This window comes from Anser brachyrhynchus (genome assembly GCF_964034855.1).
Source record: "Anser brachyrhynchus genome assembly, chromosome: 7".
NCBI classification, from domain to species: domain Eukaryota; kingdom Metazoa; phylum Chordata; class Aves; order Anseriformes; family Anatidae; genus Anser; species Anser brachyrhynchus.
The window spans coordinates 41,984,848-42,007,058 of record NC_137701.1 but is presented as its reverse complement, the minus strand read 5'-3'; the positions used below and the strand labels follow the sequence as shown (position 1 = coordinate 42,007,058).

Genomic DNA, 22,211 nt, shown 5'->3' with positions numbered 1-22,211 from the left:
TGGAGTACAGACGTCTTTTTTTTTTTTTTTTTTTGTGAGTAGCACTTCTACCTAAGCTGTTGTTTATCCTCTCTATTTGTTTTTCCTGCTACCATGTGAGTTGCCATGGGAGCAAAAGCCGAACTGGGAACCAGCAGCCAGCAACTGAAGTTGGGAGGATTCTGGCTTAGTTTCTCCTTCTCTTTCCATGGGAGCAGATGTTTTAGAAGGGAGGATAACATAAATACTTAAATCACTCTGGCAACTCTCACTTACCTTTTGTGAATCATCTGACATGGAAAAAGAGCACTTAAGAACGATGTTTTCATTCTGAACGTCAGGGCAAGGCCGTGAGTAGTCAGATTAATGTGTCAATAGAAAATGTTGAAAAGCAGCTTCATTTTAGCTTCTGGGAAATGATTTCAGGATTTGATATATAAATGTGTTCTCTTAAAAAAGATTGTATGCCTTTCCATTAAATCCTAAGCCCAAAAATTTTGGACTATGCTGCATGTCTCCAAAAATATCTCTCAGGCATGGATTTAGGTAACTTTTGGTAGATGTAAGTAAAATTTAGACCAAACTACAGAGGTGTCTTATAAGCAAAACAACATGTGCTTTAGCCAAATACAAGATTATAAAAAACAGTGACATGCAGTCAAAGCAATTTCTGTTGAAACTTTGTGTGAACAAATGTTTGGACCATGGACTGTATTCTTCTAGGCCTCAACTGTTAAATCACTCCTAGAGGAGTTTTACAAATTCCTAGAGCACTGACAATGTTCTACAATTCTATAACTGCTTAAAAAAATTATAGGGGTTTAAGAGAACGTTTGACACCATAGACTATTTGCTGTGATGACTTTGGATAGTTACTGTTGTATTTGAATGTTTGTTTGACAACTGGAGCTGATTCTTCCTCAGTTTTAGAAAATGTATTTAAACTTTGGATAGTGTGTAGAAGGTGTTTGTGTGTATTAGCATATTTAAATATTGGGACCACAGTTGCAAAAAGCAATTTTTTAGTATGCATCATATATATTATAGCTAAAATACAATGATTTACATATTAGATGGAAAAATTGAAGCACATCTCAAAAAAAAAAAAACCAACACAAAAAATTATTTTTCTGTATATGCGTTCTACATTTTAAAATTGGAATTCTGTATTTGCATAACAGGTTTTTAAGTCCCAAACTGTCTGAAACAATGTCAAAGGTGCTGACATGAAATGTTTTATAGAGGAAGAAAATGTTTGAGCAAGGTTTTGCAAGCATGTTGTTAAAACTTTGTTAAAAAAGGAGTTTTATTTTTTGTGAACACATAGCTCCTCTTTAAATAAAGATTTGTCTTGGATGTATTTAAAGACACTTTTAGCAACTTTAAGAGAAACTTTCTTCAATGTAGTGCAGAATTTTAGAAATGGTCATGCTGTGAAACTACTAGCAAAAGTGTTTAAGGTGCAAAAATGGGTTAGTTAGTTAGCCAATACAAGTTCTTTCACTTCTTTGGGAAGTAATTGTTAGCAGTGCAGTAATCCCAACTGTTATATGAATAGTACCAATTTCCTGTGAATTATGACTTAAAAAATGGTAGTCATCTTGAGGACTAGGTTGTTGACATCATATTAAATGGAAAAAGCTGTTATCCTAAAGACTTAGAGTATTGCAAGTAAGTGGCAGTTAAGTTCAGTTAAATGAATGTTTGGCTGAAGTAAGAAATAAAAATGATGAAGCTACTTATGTCCTGTGGGGCTTGCAGTAGCTGAGGCACGGAGTTTGCATCTACTTTAGAGAAGGCCTATTGCATCTTTACCCATTTAAAATAAAAATAAAAGCGAACAGCAAAAACTACTGGATTTAAACTATCTTCTAATTAACTGGTATTTTTGTTACTATGAAAAATGTTTTGCCCCACTTACAGTGAATAACAGTAGTCAGAGAAACCTGAGATTAAATTTTCTTTTTTCTTTTTCCCTTCATATTCTAGGCAGATGCCAAGTTTAGCACACTCCTACAAACAAACAAAGCCCAACCTTTCCCAGAGAAAAATTGTTAGAGAAAGCAGGAAAGTAATCATACGTGTCTGCTTATCCAGTGAATATAATACTTGAATTGTTTTATATGTAAAAGTTTGGCTTTGTGTGCACAGTAGTCGCATTGTAGTTCTTAATGATGTCAGGTACCATCCCAATTAAAAAGCTAATTTTGATGCATTAAAATGGTGTTAGTTAAAAAATGAAACACTCTGGAATGCTGATTCTACATAATGTAGACTTTTGAAAATCTTTAAAAATTTTTGTCTTGGATGCAGAGCCTTGGAGCTGTAGATTAACTTGTGTTTATACACTTTACTATAAACAGGTTGATTTCAGATTTTTTTTTTTTTTTTTATGAAATGGGACAAGTAATTTCTGATAAAATCCAGTGGCTTGCTATTTACACAGGAGATTCCTCTGTGGCCCTTTCCCCTTTTAAGTGCTTGTTGCCAGTACATGTACGATGATATGATCACACTGTCTGTTCACCCTTTTGTCCATGTGCTTGTTCATTCCATGTGGTAACTTCAGTTTGCAATTCATTTTCAACCATAATTGAAAGTGGGCTGGACGTTCAAAGATATATTTCTACAGTCTTGTAGAAAGACGTGGAGCTTTTAAACCTGCCAGCTGAGGAAATGGTAGGCAGGATTGGTGCTACTTCTGCTCTGCCCAAAGCAGTTCTGATTCATCAGCATCTGCGTGCTGTCCTGCGTGTGTATCTACTCTGTGATCACTGTCCTTGCCAGGTGGCTTGTCTTTCTTGGGCAGGGTCTGGTTTATGGCAGTATGAAAGTACGAAGGACCATCAAAGGAACACTTTGCTCATAGGAGATTTTTTTTTCCTCACACCTCAAAAGTTGTATGCCTTTAACAAAACCTGTAGTAACTGCAAATTTATTGTCTGTGGCTTTTGCTTTATACCTTTTTACATGTGTTATGTGTATAATAGAGAATGTGGATACTAGGTATTAAGGTTTACTTTTTGGATCAAAATACTTTTTTCAGATTACCTTTAATTTGTTGTGATTTTTTAATTAAAACATGTAGCTGACTTTTAAGTAACGTGATTAGAATGATAGTTACATATGTAACTACAAATAATAAGCAATCAAATATTTCTGTTGGTGAAATTTCCTTAGAATCATTGTTATATAAGTTCATGTGTATTTCTTACTGTGGGCACAGATACGCTAATGTGAATCACATTGATTTGTTATCTTTTCATTCCAGTTGTACATAAGAGAACAAACATTTGCATTGATGTGTAAAACACAAACTTGCCTTTATATGACATGTGTACACAGTTTTCCATAGCTTTCATTTCAGTTGAGGATTTTTCAGAACCACAGTTTGTGTGCTTAGCAACTACCTGTAAAACTGACTGTGTGGTTAGTATATGGACAGCTGATTGTGGTTTCATCAATAAAAGCAGGATTTATTATTATTACTTTAATTTAGTTAAATGTAAATGAAAATCACAGGGTTTAAAAAGTCATGTAGCAATTATTTAATGCAAGTGAAGGTTTTTTTTCTTTTTTTAAGTATCCTGGACTGGGTTTCAGTGGAGCGATAGGTCATAATTGATTCATTTCCAAGTTCTAAACTGTAAACCTGATTAGCAAGATTCAGACCTGTTTGTCAGACATTAAAATGCCTGTGTGAGTAGCAGCTTTATTACAATATAAATTACACTGGTTCATGCATGTGGCAATGACTAACTGCTGTTGATGTTAGAGAAGGAGTCGTCATACCATTGCTGAAAAACAGGTTTCAGTATATAGATTACAAAAGTTAGATGCAATTAGACTGGTATATTTAACTAGTTTCTAACAGCGTAAGTATGAAAGAAAAAGACTTCAACTTTACAGGACTTTGTTTTTTTTAACAAGTCATTTAAATTACCCCCCCCCTTTTTTTTTTTATTAATAGCAGCCAATGAAATAATCAGACGTAGCATTGTTTAAAGAGTATGGTCTGATACATTTTCAAATTTCCTGTGGTTTGCTTTCTGAGTTGTTCTCTATGGGACACCGAGAAACACCAGGGGTCAGATCATAAGGGGTTTGTAGATAAACTGAAAGCAGGTGAGTTAAGTTTTAAACAAATGTAAATCTTTAACATCTTTACTTCTAGAATAAAACTAGTTTGTTTGTGAAAGAAACTTTGTTTATATCAGGCTGGATATCAGGAAAGAGGTTCTTCACTGAGAGGGTTCTCGTGCACTGGAGCAGGCTCCCCAGGGAAGGAGTCACTGCACCAAGCCTGTCGGAGTTTAAGAAACATTTGGGCTGTGCGCTTAGTCATATGGTGTGAATTTTTGGGTAGACTCGTGTGGTGCGGGGATTTAGGCTCAATGATCCTTAAGGGGCTCTTCCAATTCAGGATATTCTATGATTCTGTGACAAAATTATTCCAGAATGGATTATTATAAAATAGCTACATTTTTTTTTGTGTGTATCCAGATACTCAGATGTTAAGTGATGACTAGGATGAGATTTAAGAAATGTTTACCGTTTCTACTGGTGTTCGTTCATGTTAGAAGTCCTTTGAACTCCTTTAACAGCAGAATTAAATCAGTGCTAAACAGTGGTAGAAGTTTCATCCTTTAGTTCAAGCTCCAGCCTTTAAGAAGTGAAAAAACAAAGATATTCTAACAAGAAACATTGGATATGTTCAGAATACCCCCAGCTTGCGACTTGCGCTCCATTGTGTTCTACAGTGATCCCTTCCAACGCTTTTAGTGCCCTTTCTTTGCAATATTTTCTCTTTCTGTTGCTGGGCAGACAACTTTCTTTTACAGGTTCACAGATTATCTTGTCATCCTTCGCAGAAACTTGAGTCAAAACTCTGTTGTTACTCTGAACCTGAAAACTTGCAGACCAGGAGAAAGTACTTGTAAGCATATTTTTGCCCAGAAAGAGTAGGGGAGCAGAGAGAAAATCATTACAATTGTCTGAAACACAAAGCTATAGTTCTTTTCATCAAGTGATCGTTCATGAAGTCTTCAGACTTGCTGTAACCCATGCTGTACTTTGCTTCCTGTTATCAGAGGCCAGTCCATTGCTGTTGCACTAGAGTAGTGAAATTAAGAAATGAAGTTAATACATGAGTTTGAAGTTAAAATTTGTGGCTACCACTAGCTCTTTATTTTTAGACTTACTTTGTGCATACATAGTTTACCACTTTTTTTTTTTTTTTTTTAAACTTGCCATTCCAAGAGGGCAGTTCTCTTGTGGCCAAGAATCACATCATCACTTCATCAAGACGTGGCTGCTGGGAAAGGAGAAGGGGGCGTATGGGGAAAAAAAAAGCAACACATTCTCACTCCTGTCAGCTGAGACCATCATCGCTCTTGTGTAATTCTCAATTTCTTTCGACTAGTACAAGACTAAATGACTAATTTGCTTTACACTTCCAACTTCCATGAAGTCTTGTAGTCTGTTTTGGTTCTACAACGCTGTCAATGGTTTCTGTTCAATAGTACAGCAGAAGAAGTTTTCCAATAGCATGGAGAAACATCCGTATGCAGTTTCTGTTTCTTTGAGTTAGTGGTTACTATAATTCCTTTTGCTGTGGGAAAATCCTAACACTATTTTAAATATAGTTAAATATGTGTTGAAAGACAGAATTAAAATTTGTCAGAATGTGGAGTTCTGTGACCCGTTCTGGGCTCCCAGGTACGAGGAAGATGCGGAGCTACTGAAGAAAGTCCAGTGAAGGCCACAACGACAAAGAAGAGGGACTGGAGCACCTCTGCTATGAGGAAAGGCTGAGAGAGGAGGGACTGGTTAGCCTGGAGAGGAGAAGGCTCAAGGGGGGGTCTTATCAGAGTGCGAGTTCTTCATAGGAAGGAGGCAGCAAAGAAGGCAGGATCGGGCGCTTTTCAGTGGTGTCCAGTGACAGGACAAGAGGCAGTGGGGACAGAGTGGAACAGGAGGCTCCGTTTGATGATCAGGAAACACCTGTTCATTTTCACTGTGTGGGTGACGGAGCACTGACACAGGGTGCATGGGGAGGTTGTGGAGTCTCCTCCTTGGAGATCTTAAAACACCCATCTGGAATGTGGTCCTGGGTGCCCTGCTCTGGGTGGCCCTGCTTGAGCTGGGGTTGGACCCAACAGAGCCGGAGGTCCCTACCGACCCCAACGCATTCTGTGAGGAAAAGTAGGCTAAATGAGTCCAACTAAGAATGAATCAGTTGTACGTGTAATATCTTCCTAACCTGGTATTACAGAGCCACGGTGTAAATGACAGTATTGGCTTAAGTTAATACAGTACGTGATGGCTATTTAAGAGAAGGGAAGTCTTTTCTTATCAGAAATACAGTTGTTGCGTGTCTGTTGATACTTGTGTAGCATGCAGATTCATGCATCTGACTCCGGTTGCATGTTTGCTTCTTGGTTTTCTCAGTGCCTGTATTTTGCTTGCTGTCAGGGGATGAAGTTCTCTGTTCCACGGTGTTGCGTAGTAGGCTCAGCTACTTAACTCTAGCAGGGTTTTGTGGCTAGGAAGCCCCCTGAACCGGATTTCACCCACCAGCGTGGGTTTTCTCAGGTCATGTATCTTACACCTGTGTTTATCATGTGATCTGATAAATCAGCTAAGTATGCCTCAGGGCTCTTGTTATGTTTCTTGGCAGTTGGGGGCTAAACAAATGAAGGTGTCCGTTTGTGCTATCATTTTTTTTCAGTGATACGAGCTTGTATTTTGCATTTGATAAGATTGATGGATCATGCATTGACCTGTGTGAAACTTTTTATTTTTCTCCAAAGTGTAATTGTTAGTTCAGAGTTGGTGTTCTAGTTTGATAAAAACATGTTTACTAGTTTCATTTTTGATGGTTGTAATTCCACCTTTTAATAATCAATCTCTATTTCTTCATATATAAGGAACATACAAAGCGATATGTAAGCATACAGTGATTTTGAAAATAAGGAAAATGAGTGTTTAACAAGGTAGGGAACAAAGGTAACATTCAAGTTAGTCTTCCAGCTTCAGTACCTCTTTTTGGTCATGCAGTGAAGTTCAGAAACTAAATATACAAAGAAATAAAACTGCAGTCTGTCAGTAATAACACCTCATTTTTACATCTTTGGTTGTTTCAAAAAGTAACGCTGCCTTCATTACACATGTAACTAGGAAATGTACTGTATGATTCATTATCTTGTAATTTTCACTGTGATTAATAAGTGCAGCCTTCCAATCTAAATGTAGTAGAGACATAAACCAGTACAGTTTGCTACAAGATTTGTTACTTAAAATACTTTACTAAGCACTATAAAATGGGAATGAAGATGGAATATTTGAATTGCAAAAGGGTTATTTTATTGTCAGCTTCTTCATGTCCTGTTATATTTTTCTTAAGTATTACTAGTGTTTAGCTTATATTAGTAGGTATTTGTTAATCACAACTCCCTGTCTCACTCAGATGTGAATGTGTTTCTTCTGTAGTAAAACCAGCAGACTACATGGTTCTTGAGGACAGAACTGGAGACTATATATCGTGAAATACAGAAGAGGGAATCTGGCAGTATGTTCTAAGGATTATGCAGTATGTAAAAGAAGTGTTGTGGTCTGTTCTGTTTTGTGTGACAGATGGCAGTGCAGGAGCCTATGTTTGTTACCTGGAAAGGAAAAGCAAGAGCTGTAATCTCTAGTGTTAAACAGTTTCAATTCTCTGTTGGTTGGCCCGCCAAAGAATATGTGTGTTTGCTGAACTTGGTACTGTGCTGACTTATTTTGTGGTGATAGCAGAATATTCCAGTCCCTAAAGTAGTACACTCTTGTACCTAAAGAAGATAATATCTTGGGTGAGGGAGTACAGAGTCATAATAGATTATTTGTGATCTTTAACCTGTATTTGTAGGCAAAACCTGTCTTTCAATTTCTAAAATGATCTTATGGTTAAGTCAATTCACGTTTTTTTCCTGCTGTGCCTGTAAAAATGTGTGTAATGATACATAGTATATAGCATCATATTAACAGTATATAAGACTGTTTCTTTTGAAGACAGTTTCTTTTTTCCTAATAGTCCTCTGACGAGTAGGTCTTTAAATATTTTGCACCACTTTTTTTTTTAAACGTTTCTGTTGTGACTTCTGTTTTTGAGATTTATGAAAATACATTGTGTGCTTCCTGCTTCAGATCATGTAACTTATGTATTTCATCTGAAAAATGTTATTTTTTTGTATGTATCAGGCATCAAGAGAACAATTACAAGTTACAAGTACCTGTAAAAAAAAAAAAAAAAGTATCTGTGTTTCTGTCTTAAAAACACTGCTTCTCTGTTAGATTTAGATTGACTCTCTAGTGTGGGACACAATGAGGGTGATCTTTTTCCTCGTAAGATACTTTAGGCTCTAAGTGGCAGCTGATCATATATGTGCTTTCAATGAAATATTGAGAATCATAGACACATTTAGGTTGGAAAAGACCCATAGGATCATCAAGTCCAACCATCAACCTAACGCTGTCGAGTCCACCACTAAACCATGTCCCAAAGCACCATGTCCACATTTGTGTTTCAGAAAAAACATGTGTCTCCATCCCCAGTGGTTAATTTTTAAGACTGAGGGAGCTGTGTAGTAGTGTGTTTTTTGTTGTTGGTTGTTTGTTTTTAATTAGTTGGATTCCCTAACAGGGCATCATTGTTTTTGTCATTGATGTGGAAATATGGAGAGATGAGATCTGGTCCAAAGATGTTTAAATGTGGCTCTACTTGATAATCAATAAACTTCCAATTTCAGTTGGTTAAAATGCTTTTTCTCGCATTTGGTAATTGATCTCATTAGGGAGGATGCAGGCTGTTTCTGTTCCTCACATCAGAGGGAGCATAAATTTAAAATTTTAGAGATAAAACCATTTTCTTTGTTAAGGACTTAAGAATAAGATCTTTATGTGAAAAGAAGTAGCTTCTAATTCCAATTTTCGGAGTAGGACTCTAATGTTTCCTTATGTGCTTAATTTAATCAGGAATCAAATCTGTATTTGACACCTCATCCAACTGTGTTATCAGAAAATTTCAGCACTGGGAGACTTTATAAAAGTGACTTACCAGTCTTCCAACTATGATGTCTCAACTTTGGGCTGGTTGTGATATTAAACATGTCTAACAATAAAGTTACATACATTAGCAGTGAGAATTTGCAAAAAATGAAATAATTTCAAACTATTTCTATTTACAGTTCTAAGAGCTATAATAATAACACTGCAAAGAGTAGTCTCACTGCATTCCTGTACACTTCTTCCCCTTTTCACATGCAACATGTTTTAGTTTCCCTTATGTAGCCAAATTTATTCTCAGTTAAAAAAAAAAAAAAAAGTATTTCCTCCCTTTCTTTCATATATACATAAAACATATGTATAATTTTATCTTTTCCTCCTTCCTTGGACTGGCTTTTTTATCCTTGTTTTTTCTATTTTCCCTGGCTATGTTTATGTCTGTGTGCTTACTGTTTTTTAATAACTGGGCATATTTTACGTGATTAATGCAAAATGCAGTAAAGTTTGGTTTATCACTGGAGTTTCTGGCTAGTGGTGCGATATGCAAAATAATTACTTTATATTTTCGGCAGACGTGAGTGTCTATGTTAATACTGAAGTTGAGTCTTCCTGTTCCATCCCTGTTTGTTGCAGTTGATGAGATTGTAGAACAAATATGCAATCTCAATATAACAGTCAATTTTTAAGCAGAGGAGAAAAATCAAGTCCCTCCTACTGCATAAAAACTTCGGCTTCTTTGTCATTCAACTCAAAGCTGATGATAAAATAACTATGAAATGGTAATTCCTTTACCAGAAGAAGAATTTCGTAATTCTTTTCACCTTTTTATCTTCCATTGATCACGATGGCAGGAGGAGGAACATTGCTGTATTTTTCTGACTGTTCCTCTCTTCAATTTGTATTGGCATGGCAGCTGGAGTTGTTAATCAACACATCCCCACTGGCTAGAGAATGGCCTTGACATCATTCTTCTTATATGTCACATGTATGGAAGTGACACGCATGGGAGGTTATACGGAATGGCCAGCACTTTTTACTCATAAGTGTGGCTGGCTTATCTCTGTAAGTGCCGAGTCAGAAGCATTCTGTCATGTCTGTGCAATGTGGGAGTCAATGAAAACTAATTAAGAGATGCAAAAGCCTTTCAGCATTTTTAGATGGGTTTTGCCAAAAGATCATTTTTTTTCAAGTCTTGAGTCTCTATCAAAATTCCTAATCATGATGTAGACCTTCTTGTTACTGCTGACATCGTTGCTTTCATCTACCATAACAGTGAAAGGTCCTGATGTAGAAAGGTTCATGGCCTAACAATTTCTGATGTGCTGACAGAGCTTTGATAAATAAAGTCTCAAATTTGGAGTTAAGCTTTTGTGGCTTCTTGCACTGAAAGACAACTAAGCTTGTTCTTCACATAGTTTTTATATAGATTTTCAGCATTCGGAAATCAGATTATGTGTAATTGTTCCAGTACCAGTATGAGAATTATTAATAACATTTTAAAAATATTTGAAAATGCTCAAAGAAATCGATTTAAATTCACAAAGGTTTAGGGGGATAGATAACAATTCAAAGACTAGTAAGGAATATCTGTAGAAGGTGTTTACTTGACCATTATTAGACAGTCTTATCTATGTCTACGCAAGTGGATCCCTGTGCCTAGAGAACTGAATATGAGAGATGTCTCCAGCTATATAGATCAAATTACTTTAGTAAAAGAATAAGGAACTGTGTTCTAAAAGCCTCAGTCTTACAATTGATAAGTTTATAGTCTCTGTGTGCAGTGTTTATAGTCTCTGTGTCCCAGTTTATAGCCTCTGTGTGCAGTGTTCTACCACCTGACGGTCTGACTTGTGTGTTTCCTCTATGTCACAGGTATAGTCTGCCTGCTGAAGAAAGCAGGGGTCAAAGGGTTTCTGTGGCTTCTGATTTAATAAAGTAGTGCTAGCGTATTCCCAATACAAATGTGGCTTTTTGAGACTAGGACAATCATAAAAATGGGCAACCTCCATATTTTTCTGCTCACAAAGTGATTTCCTGATGAAAACTAGAGAGGTTATGTATGCAGTCTGCTTCCATGGAGATCTTTGGAAGCTGCATGGACGTGGTCCTGGGCACTCTGCTCTGCATGTCCCTGCTTGAGCTGAAGTGTGACCAGATGGACCCAGATGTTCCCTCCGACCTCAACCGTTCTGTGTAACTGGCCTGACCAGTGTCATGCTTTTTTTTTTTTTTTCTTCCATCTGTGCTTTGCTTTCCTTTTTCCAAATGTTGGTCTTTTCAAATTTTCCCCTTAGTTTCTTTGTCCTTTGTTTTATCTAACTTTTTATGCTATTGTTTCTTCTCCCCTCTTTATTTGATATTTTTAATCATTAATTGCCCAGGAATTTTTTTTTGTGTCATTTATGAGTTCTACAGATTTGAGACATAATTGTGGAGCAGTTTTGTTTTCTGTGTTATGGTCTAATGATACCTTATCCAAGAAAAGGTAGCAGAGTAGATGAGTGATGTTTAACTGTATCAAACTAAAACAAGAGATTTTCATGTTTAGTGCAGAGGAACTTTCCTTCTGATTTATTTTCATGGAATTTGCTTACCAGCATGGTTGTATTTAGCCTTGCAACCAACAGTAACTTCTCTTGATTTACTTGCAACTATATTCCGAATTGCCATTGGTGTGAACAATAGCTTTGCAAGGTGACTGGCTACTCATTGGTCTTTTTCATCCCTTCAGTTCCAAGTGTTTCAAAGGAAACCTAACAACAAAACAACCAAAAGAAACAGAAAAACACCAAAACCAAAAAGACGTACAATGACTCCCTCCTTGCATGAATTAATTAGAAGTTTGTATTTAGTTGTCAGTTAACAAAACTTACTTGTTTTGTGTACTCATGTTAATAGAAACTTCAGAGTTGACTGCATGCGTGTGTTTTCCTTAAGTCTCCCAGACTACTGGAATTTCACTGCAGTTGAATTCATTCCTTTCATGTTCTCTCAGTTTTTCCAAAGTTAGGATTTAGGTAAATGCCTTCGGTCCCTGCTGCTTCTAGTAGTTTGTCAAATGTAGGTGAAGAGTGCTTAGTATGTGATACAAGAATAGTTTTAGTGAGAAAAGAGGGCATTCTGTGTGAAGAGATGTTTGGTTGATTTTTCTTCTTCAAACCTTTATGAACGTCCTGATAAATCTTCATCTGGAATACAGCATCTTTCTACTTCTTTTGTTCCAGGATTATTAATGTTCAAGGTAAACAAAACTAAAATAGGTGACAAGAACAGACTGTAAGGAATTCAGAAACTTACAGGAGTTGGAAGAACTTAACTAGTTTAAGTTTAACATGACTAAAAATTGAGAGCTTGCATGCTCCTGCCATCTAGCCCACAAACTAAAAGAAAAACAGCAATGTGTACTTTCATTCTGCAGTAAGTAGACTGAATGGAAATTGTTGGAGTCAAACAAATGGAGTTAAGCTGATGAATACTTTCAGGCTGAAAACCTGGAGTACATGAAGATGAAAGGAGGAGGCTGAATTTCAAGATGGTGTTTGATCACTTACGAAAAAGATTGCGTGATGTGGAATCGCAATTTGATTTGATCTAGGAAGTCCTTTCCAGTCCTGATGCTTAATGCTAGTACGCTGCTTTATAACGCTGGGGAGGTTGGAGGAATTGCAAACAGGTAGATCCCAACTATATAAGTTTTTAAAAGAAATTTTACCCAGAATCTAAGCTATAAGAGAAAGTATTTGGTTTCTAGTACTTAAATATTCCTCATGCCTACTAATGCCCAATCTTCACTAGCACTAATAGGCATATTGCTGAAATCTGCTACTGGAATATTACTGAACTCCTGTTGAACTACCAGATTCCAAAATCACAAAGAATATTTTTGCTTTGGCAGATAGCTTCTTTATAACAAAAGGCTGTTTCAAAGGTTGATACATATTGAGCTGAAATAATTGGTATTTTTGAAACATCATCATCGGTTCTCTACATTGTCTGTATTAACTTGGTCAGTACTGTTTACTGTTCCGTGTTGTTTTTCTTATCACGTCATGATTTTCATATATCTTACTAATCAATTGAGGCGAGTCCAGTGTTTTCTGTGGTGAACTTGCCCATGTCTTTTTGTATACCACTGAAATCCCAGATAGAGTCCCTTGTGATTTGGGGATGCAGGCAGTAGGCGAGTGGAAGATGGCTTTAAAAATGTTCTGTTTCTGATACTCTGTCAGTTGTCTAAACTTCCAGAGTAGACAAGTCTTGAATAACTGATGAAAACCAGGAAAAAATAAAACGTAAAAGCTCAGGTTCCGTGAACCTTTGTTTACAATGTAACTAGAAAGAGTACAAAGTCAATTTTTAAAAGAAAAAAACGTCTTTTGTAGCATGTTTATATTGGAGAAAGAAGAAAGTTGCAGTCACAAAGGAAAACTTCTCACCTCAAAGCTGTATGGTGCACTTTTTGCAGCATTTTGCAGTGTTTGGGAATCTAAGTTTTGATTTAGTTGAGAAGATGCCATTGCCAGAATGTAAACCAGTTATCCTACTCTTGCATTAAAAAAAAAATAATGCAAAGTGATCAGTAACAAAGGTGGGAATTCACTCTACCCTGTCTTCCCACTTAATTCAAACCTTAATTACCTCCATTTATATGCTAATATTAAGCACAGGAAGTTTTTTCTTTACTTTGTAAACATTGAGGTAATAATGCAGAAAAAAGGATTAGGTGACATTCAAGTTGCGTAGTTAATAGTCAAATTAAGGAAAAAAATTGCCTATCCACTTTAACTGTCCCTGCAGTGATAAACAATTTGTACACCTGTGTGTCTGTGAAGTCAATGAAACACTTTGATTGAGCTGGGTTGATAATGGGAAATACAAACATAAAAGATGAAGTTTACAGTCTGCTTCTTCAGGCGTTCTTTACATTTCTGTTCTTTCTTTTAAATATTCGACTTATCTCTACTGAGTGTGGAATGTTGACTTTCTGTTTTTTGTACCTTTAGTAGTTTATTTTTAAATTTGCAGTAGCATTGTATTTGCCTTTAAGTATAGTTTGCTTTCCGCTTTGTAATCAGTTTTAAAATGAAATCTGAAAAATAAATCAAAAGATTTTCTGATGGGCCTACAGTAAGTGGAATAAAATAAGTAATAACATGGAGAAGAAAAAACTAGTTGCTAGGAGTTATATTACTGCAGAGTTAAGTGGTACAACATGAGATTTCCATGTTCGTGTGTATGCATACTTGTCTCAGAAGAAAATATTTAGTCTGAAACAATATTCTTTGGTCCTCCTTAATACTTCCTTTTTGCACAGAAATGGTAGTGTTTTGTAACTTCCTTAAGTTCGTGCCAGATCACATATTCACTGTTTAATTTTAGCTCAATTTTCCACTTGGTATAGTATTTGTATACCTAAGTCAGCTATTTACTCTGTACTTTGGACAGTAGGACCAAAACAAGTCTGTATTCTTTTAATCAGGGAAAAGAAGAATTTTGAAATACTTAGTGTTCAATTGCTATTTATAAAGATAGATGCTTCTTTTGTGTCAAAATGTTAAATTTAAAGCTTCAGTCTTGGTGTATATGAGCTTAGTGTGAGTTTCAGTGCTCGTAGTTAATTGTAGTCATGTTTTCAAGAGCTTGCTTTATAAATAAAAGATGAGGCTCTTTTCTTGATAATTTACAGCTTTTTTTTTTTTTATGGTTTGTCTAAAAAACCTCAGTAAGCAGAAATTCGGGTTCTTCCTTGTGGTTGCTACTAAATAGTTCTCATATTTTCATTTTATCCCACTAGTGCAAACTCTTACTTGGTCAGCTAATGCAAATTCAGTTTTGAGTGAAGCAAACCATGAGGATGGCCTCTAGAGGAAGGAAGTAACGACCACAAACGTGTTTGCGACGATTGGTGTGGCATTTAGTTATTATAGCATATGTATGCTGGCGATCAAGTTGCACAGTGTTCTAAAAGTACTGGCAGTAAGTTTTAAACTGAATGATAGCAATGTGATAGGCAGCTATAAAATACTGAGGTAAAACCCAGAGCTTATCAAAACCCTTATCAAAAAGATGCGCTGTTATTTCTACCTCAAATACTTAACTCGAATTAAGTTATCTAATCCATTCTATTTGGGATGATCAAACTTCTTGCATTTTCTAGTAGGAGTTTAAATTAATTTTGAGTCAGGTCTGTTACGTCCTAAAAGGAGCTGCAACACTGCCGTGGCTGCGTCCTTCCTCTCTTCTGCATTGGCTTGGAAACTTGTTCAACTGCCAAGTGAAGAGTGAGGTGAATTGATCAGATGGAAGATGTCTCTCTGTGTGTAAATAGGCTACAGACTGCTTTATTGCAGTACATCTCAATCTCCGTTATAACTGGATGTTAAAGAGAAGTGTTACTGAATTCCTGAGAGCGTGACCAATATAATCAGATGGATTTTGATACTGTCAGAACAGAGCATTGGTCAGAAGTAATAACATGAAAGGAGTATTTTAAACTGAAATGCTGTCAGTTAAAATTCACAACTGGGTAAAGGAATACTTCCAGAAGATGTAGAATCTGGTTCCTGAAAATGTGTACAAAACTTGGGGCAGCTAACGCTGGTGTTTGCAATTGATGCATCTTGTGCAGAATCCTGAACTAGCTTTGAATTGGCTTGTGTAAGGGTCGCCATCAGTGTAGAGGTGGCAGTACGCAACTGCTCAGGGGCTGAAGGAAAAAGCAGTAAGTAATTGAATATTCTCCTTGAGCTGTGTTATGTGCTGCAAGAAGATGGTTAAGTACTGTTAAGCTTAGCTTAACATTGGCTAAAAATAAGCTGAACAGTAAGTAGTGATTGTAGTGTGAATATAGCCTATTTATGGGAGACTTCTCTGAGAGTTTATCAAGCGGTGTGATCTATTTTGTTTTCAACCTTGATTTTACGAGAAGCTACGTGTCTTGCTATAATTACAGTTTATATGGAGTAGCCTGAACGTTGTGTTTATGGTAGCCCAGTTTAAGATCATAGAGCATACGGACGGCGCGGATTTCACGGTGTCTCCTTCCTTGCCCTCATGTGTGTTTCTTATATTGTCTTATTTGATGTCCTTTGTGATATTAGTCCTCTACCTTTTCTCCACCATTTCTTCATGTCTTTGCATATAATATGCAAATGTCTGATTAGGTCTTGGAATGTTAACCAAAAATTATCATGCTATTCCTGACAATCTCTTCTTCTGATCTAATCTTCAATCTGTAACTATTAGGAGGTTCACAGTTTGGAAGTCCAGGCTAATGCTGCTGATGTTACATCACCCTGCTGCAAGTCTCCCTCTGAGGCCCCAGGGCCCTGGATCCTGTTTTGGTTTTGCTTCAGGCCCTCAGCAGTGCTTGCACACACTGTGGCTCATTAGCTCAGCCTGCCTCCACAGGTAACCATGCTGGTCAAACATTGGAATGGGCTGCCCAGTGAGGTGGTGGCGTCCTCATTCCTGGAGGTATTTAAGAGATGTGTGGACGTGATGCTGCTGGTCACGGTGTAGGGATGGGACTTCGAACATCAGGCTGATGGTTGGACTCGATGATCTTTTCCAACCTAAATGTTTCCGTGATTCTGTGAACTGCATTTAAACAGGCAGCGGATGCTTGTTTCTTCTATAATTCCTGCAGGTGGGGTAGAAAGTATATCACACCATTTGAGATTGAATACCAACTTTAGGAGACCTTTAGTGGAAGAAGGCTAAGAAAATGTGAATGTACTTTGCTGAAATATAACATTACCCGCTGCAGTAGTTTGTGAAGTAGGAAACTGTAAGATAGACTTCAGACAGTAAAAAGTGATTTTGCTTAAGCACAGGATTTATGTTGAATTTTTTTTTCTATGAGAACGCTTCTTAAGCTGTGCAAAACTTGAAGTATTGGAGCCCTAATAAAGCCTTTTTTTCTTAAAGAAAAATTTACCTGGTTTTACTTGCAGTCATGCAGTCTTCTGTATTGCAATTTCTTAAGTGCTGATTCCAATTTCTTGCAGAATTTTCTTCGTTTACAGTTTTTTCTTTGCTTCACAGAATGGTTAAGGTCAGCAGGGACCTCTTGGTCCATCTGGTCCCAAGCAGGGACACGCAGAGCAGGGTGCCCAGGACATGTCCCTGTGGCTTCTGAAGATCTCCAAGGAGGGAGACTACCATCACCTCCACTGGGCAACCCATTCTGGTGCTCTAGTCACCTACACAGTAACAAAGTGTTTCCTGATATTTTGCTGGCACCTCCTGTGTTCATGTTTGTGCCCGTTGCCTATTGTCCTGGCAGTGGGCACCACTGAAAGGAGCCTGGCTCTGTGATCTTTGCACCATCTCACCAGGATTGATGGGACCCTCCCTGAGCCTCCTCTTCTCCAGGCTGAAGAGTCCTGGCTCTCTCAGCCTCTCCTCACAGCAGAGGTGCTCCAGGCACTTCAGCATCTTGGTGGCCTTCTGTTGGACTCCTTCCAGTATGTCTAGGTCTGTCTTCTTTGCTGATAGCACAGTTGTAGGGGATTTTGCCAGTAGCGACTATTTTCCTATGCTAAGTATTGCTCTAGATTGAGCATAGGGAAGAGGTGGAAAAAGCATTTCTCTTTGCTTTGCATACTTGAATATGTTCAGAGCAGACAAAATGTAACGAAGTCAGCAACTGGTAGAGGAGATGTATTGGAGCAACAGTCTATGGGCATTAGGCTGGATCTACTAGTCAAGATTTCCTACTAGTCTGTTCTTCTGTTTTGGAACTTTTGTTACCATGGGTAAATAAGTAGGCTATTTTCCGATGTAGTTGGATCCCTAGGCATCTGGATAACGTTCCTATACAAGAAAGCTTTTCTTTGCATTGGACAGTGTTCAGGACTGTGGAGGCTGTTACTGTACATTGTATTCTCAGTAAGGTAGCTGGTAACACCCTCTTGCAGATGGCAAGCTGGAGTTTTAAACATTTATTTTCACTAGCCTCTGATTTGTAGAATGTCTAATGCTTGTCTGAGAGTTTGGGTTTTGGTGGGCTCTTCAGTACCTTCAGGACTGATGGCAAAACCAAAACTTCTACCTGTGCAAGGATTAAAGAGGTAGTCAGGAGTAGAACATTGTGGTAGATTTACTCAGCTGGGCAGTTGAACTCCACCACAACCACTCTCTCATTCCCTCTCCTCAAAGGAAAAGGGGAAGAAAATATGGTGGCGAGGGCTCAAGGGTTGAGAAAAGGATGGGGAGATCACTCACTAGTACCTATCATGGGCAAAACAGACTCAGCACAGGGAGATTAATACAATTTATTGCCTATCACTAACAGGCTAGAGCAGTGAGAAACTACAACGAGACTAAAACCGCGTTCCTTCCCTCCACCTTCTTCTATGTCCTCCCTGCAAGCGACGCGGGGGAATGGGGGCTGTGGTCAGTCTATAGCGCTTTGTTTCTGCCGCTCCTTCACGGTCACTCTGTTCCCCTGCTCCACGTGGGGTCCTTCCCGCGGGATGCCGTCCTTCCTGAGCCTGCGGGGGCTGCCCGCAGGCAGCAGCTCTTCAGGAACTGCTCCCGCACGGCTCCGTACCACGGGGTCCATCCATCCCCCAGGAGCAAACTGCTCCAGCACGGGTCCCCCACGGGCGGCAGCTCCCCCCAGACCCCCTGCTCCTGCGTGGGCTCCTCTCCGCGGGCTGCAGCTCCGGCCCGGGGCCTGCTCCTGCGGGGGCTCTCCATGGGCCGCAGCCTCCTCCAGGCCACATCCACCTGCTCCACCGGGGGCTCCTCCACGGGCTGCAGCGTGGAGATCTGCTCCGTGTGGGACCCGTGGGCTGCAGGGGGACAGCCTGCTCCACCAGGGGCCTCTCCACAGGCCGCAGGGGAACTGCTGCTGTGAGCCTGGAGCACCTCCTGCCCTCCTGCTGCACTGACCTTGGTGGTTGTAGGGCTGCTTCTCACTCCTCGCTCTCCCAGCTGCCGTTGTGCAGTTTTTTTTAATGTTTTTTTTTTTTTTTTTCCCTTTCTTAAATTTGCTCTCACAGAGGTGCAGACAATGTTGCTCGCTGGCTCTGCTCTGGGCATTGGTGGCTCCCTTTGGAGCCGGCTGGAACTGGCCCTTTTCTGACATGGGGCAGCTTCTGGACTCTTCTCAGAGAGGCCTGCAGCCTTCTGCTTCAAAAATGTTTCAGTGTAAACCCAATGCTAACACACGTGCAAAATTATAACAGACAGAAAGTACTTGGGCTTCAACTTCTAACAGAAATAACATGTTTCGAACTTAAAAGAAAAAATAAGACTCTTTTCCTCCTTTCTGAATGAAATAAGCAATTGGTATCAATGCCCACATGCTTACGACTTGTAATTACAAATGAAAATCAAAAAAAATGCAGCTGTTGATATAATTGACTACTAGATTTAAATGATTACCTAGTTTTTTGTAACTGCCTGAGAGAAGTTCTTGCTGATGTAGATGGCTGAAGTTTTGTGTATGTATATTAGTATATTTTCTTGACTTTGTGTCGTTGTGAGATAGGCCAGCTTTATGCTCCTGTCAGTGGGATGCTGTAGAAAAAAGAGTAAGGAGGTCTATTTTTATGTATTTTTTTCTTAAGAGAAGAAAGGCTTTGATGCCTAAAAAGGAAAAGAAAAAAAACAAAACATTTGACTGTAGCTTTTTTTAATATGTGGGAAATTATACATATTTGGTCAACTAAATTTGTCTATCAGTGTATCTGAAGAAAATATCCACAAGCTTTGTATTCAGTATATGTTTAATTCTAGAGAAGATATTTTTAAAAGCTGTACTTGCAAAATTTCACTGGTTCTTCCAGTAGGTCTTCCGGGGGGGGGTGTTGGTGTGGGGTGTATTGGAAAACCAAGGCAATGTCAGATTCTTGCTGGTGTGGCAAGTAGTGTTCTCCTCAAATGTTTGTATTCCACAGATTGCATCTGTTACACGCTGTATAGCAAATAGAAAAAATATCAGCTGTGTGTTTACATGGGAAAAAAATTCAGGGAAGAAGGCAATCCAAGTGCTGAAAAACTATTTTTAGTTTTAATTTTTCAGTGACATGTATTGGTTTTGTGTTTAAATGGAGATGCTTCTGAATTCTCATTGCATGAATAGAATTTGAAATGCTTGTGCGAAAGAGCGTCAGTAACGGAATGAAATAAGTGTCTGTATAAATGAAATTGAAAAGGCCCATTGATTTCAGTGAGGATGGAATTCTATTTGCATTTTAACAGAAAGATTCCTTTGACTTATTGTGTACATCAAAGGGGAACATATTGTAATATACCCACAGTTTAGTAAGGGTGAAATCGATGCACATACTTAAACAACTGATTTTAACCAAAGAGTGTGATTACATAACATTTGCCTTAAAGTATTCTTGTTTTAATGGCTTCATATTTGGGTATGTGAGATAATTACAGAGTTTTCAGTGTACTCAAAATATTTTATAGACCTGTTTTTTTGAGAAATTGTAATGTTCTGTTGGATGTGTCTTTGTCCTTGTAAAAGTTACTTGATGAAAGTATGATTCAGTTGATCATTAATTGTCTTCTGTTTGCAGCTTGCAAAACAGCAATGTCACAGAACTGAACGCATCACAGTAAGTATGCCATAGCAGTAAGCATTCTGATAATTTTCTGAAAAGCACAAATCATACTGAAAAAAGTTAAAATGTTATATACTCTGTGGTTTAGTGCCAGATTCTGCATCCGGGTCCTGATTCAGCAAGTCTTTTAGATTTTTAGTTCACATGTGTAATTACGTTTGTGACTTCAGTCTTAACCATTGGGTAGGTCTTTAATCAGTGCATGGTTGCACTTTAATAGCAAGTGATCACTTTTAGGTAGGAATGAAATATAAATTTGGTAGAGTGCAATTTTCGATGTCTGACTTTATGCAGTGTGGAGAACATTTAAAATGAATTGAGAGATTTTGCTAAGAGTTTTCATTCCAAAATCGATTTTAACAACCTAAAGAAATTATTTCGAATGCTCAGAGATCTAGTATAATAATTTGCAACATAGCGAGTATGAATTATCTTGTTTTATCAATAGATAGTTTATTGGACTTTTAGGAAATGAAGAATTTTGCATTCATATCAATTTACTTTTTTTTTTTTTCATGATTAGACATAAGCACTTTGTTTCCGTACTCCAGTCCTGTGCTTTAGGCAAAGGTAATGGTGAAAACTAAAATAGATAAAAAGACAGAAAGCCCAACTAGCAATGCTGAAGTGCAACTTCTAGGCACATCTTTTTACTTTAATTGTACTTACTGTCAGACATACAAAATAAGAGAAGGAAATCTGTATAGCTTTGAAATGTTTTTTTAGGTTTATAGTTTTGGTGCTCCTCAATTAACCATCAATTCTTCATACATGTCTGTGGTAATACACCCTGAAAATTGAAAAGAAGGTAATTAACATTGTAAAAAAAATATTGTAAGTTATGTTCAGTGATGAGGTATGTCACTAGATCCCAGACAATGTTGTACAGTACTGTGGAGTCTTACATTTCATTAGAGACCTTCAGGCACCCATCCTAGAGGCAACTATGATCAATAATTTTTAAATTTGCACTGACAACAAGGTAAGAAAAAAAGGCTCAATCAATAATTTTTAAATACAGATTAAAATAATTTTTAGGATTAAATTTAAAAGGCTCAGGCTTTCAAACTACTTCAAGTTTCATGCCTTCTGTACTTCATGCTTCAGAAAGAAGATACTAAAGGCACTATATGTGACTTGATACTGTATTGAGGAGAATACAGCATCTGAAGACTTCAGAGAATCAGTAAATTCATTTGGAGAGAGTAGATCTGTTAAATAGGAAGAAACGTGTTATTAAAGGTGGGAAAAAAAAGACATGAAACTTGCTACAATACAGTAGTATACTGCCTGCTCTTGTAGAGTAAGCTAGTTGTAATGAAAAAGCTTTATCTTCACAAAAAGCTGAAACCTGTGGTTTCTTTGTTAATGAGAACTTCTTTACTGAGGTGTACTGAAGATGGCACTTAACTCGAAGCCACAAATCTCAAACGAAAGACTATTATGTTCTCAGCTACCCTGTGTCTGAAGAAAGCTGTGGAACTTCCTAGAAGAAGCTTCCAGTTTTGCATGTTTGGGTTTGGGGAAGAAGTAGGATCTAATTAGTTCTTAAAACTACTGTTTTCTTGGGATTTAAAATTCTGAAATGGCTAGCTTTCTGTC

The 22,211-nt window shown here is 37.8% G+C and overlaps 1 protein-coding gene across 18 annotated transcripts in view; it reads left to right on the top strand.

Annotated features, from left to right (window-relative positions):
- The window catches only part of BAZ2B (bromodomain adjacent to zinc finger domain 2B), a 142,153-nt gene that overhangs the window by 22,675 nt on the left and 97,267 nt on the right, over nt 1-22,211 (top strand). For 2 of the 18 annotated variants that reach the window (XM_080599981.1, XM_080599989.1), the window contains exon 2: nt 20,565-20,603. The exons of 15 other annotated variants lie outside the window; for them this stretch is intronic. The gene's annotated coding sequence lies outside the window, so the exon portion shown is untranslated. Of the gene's footprint in view, nt 1-20,564; nt 20,604-22,211 lie in introns of those variants that run through there. One more of the 18 variants, XM_080599984.1, reaches the window with a different exon arrangement.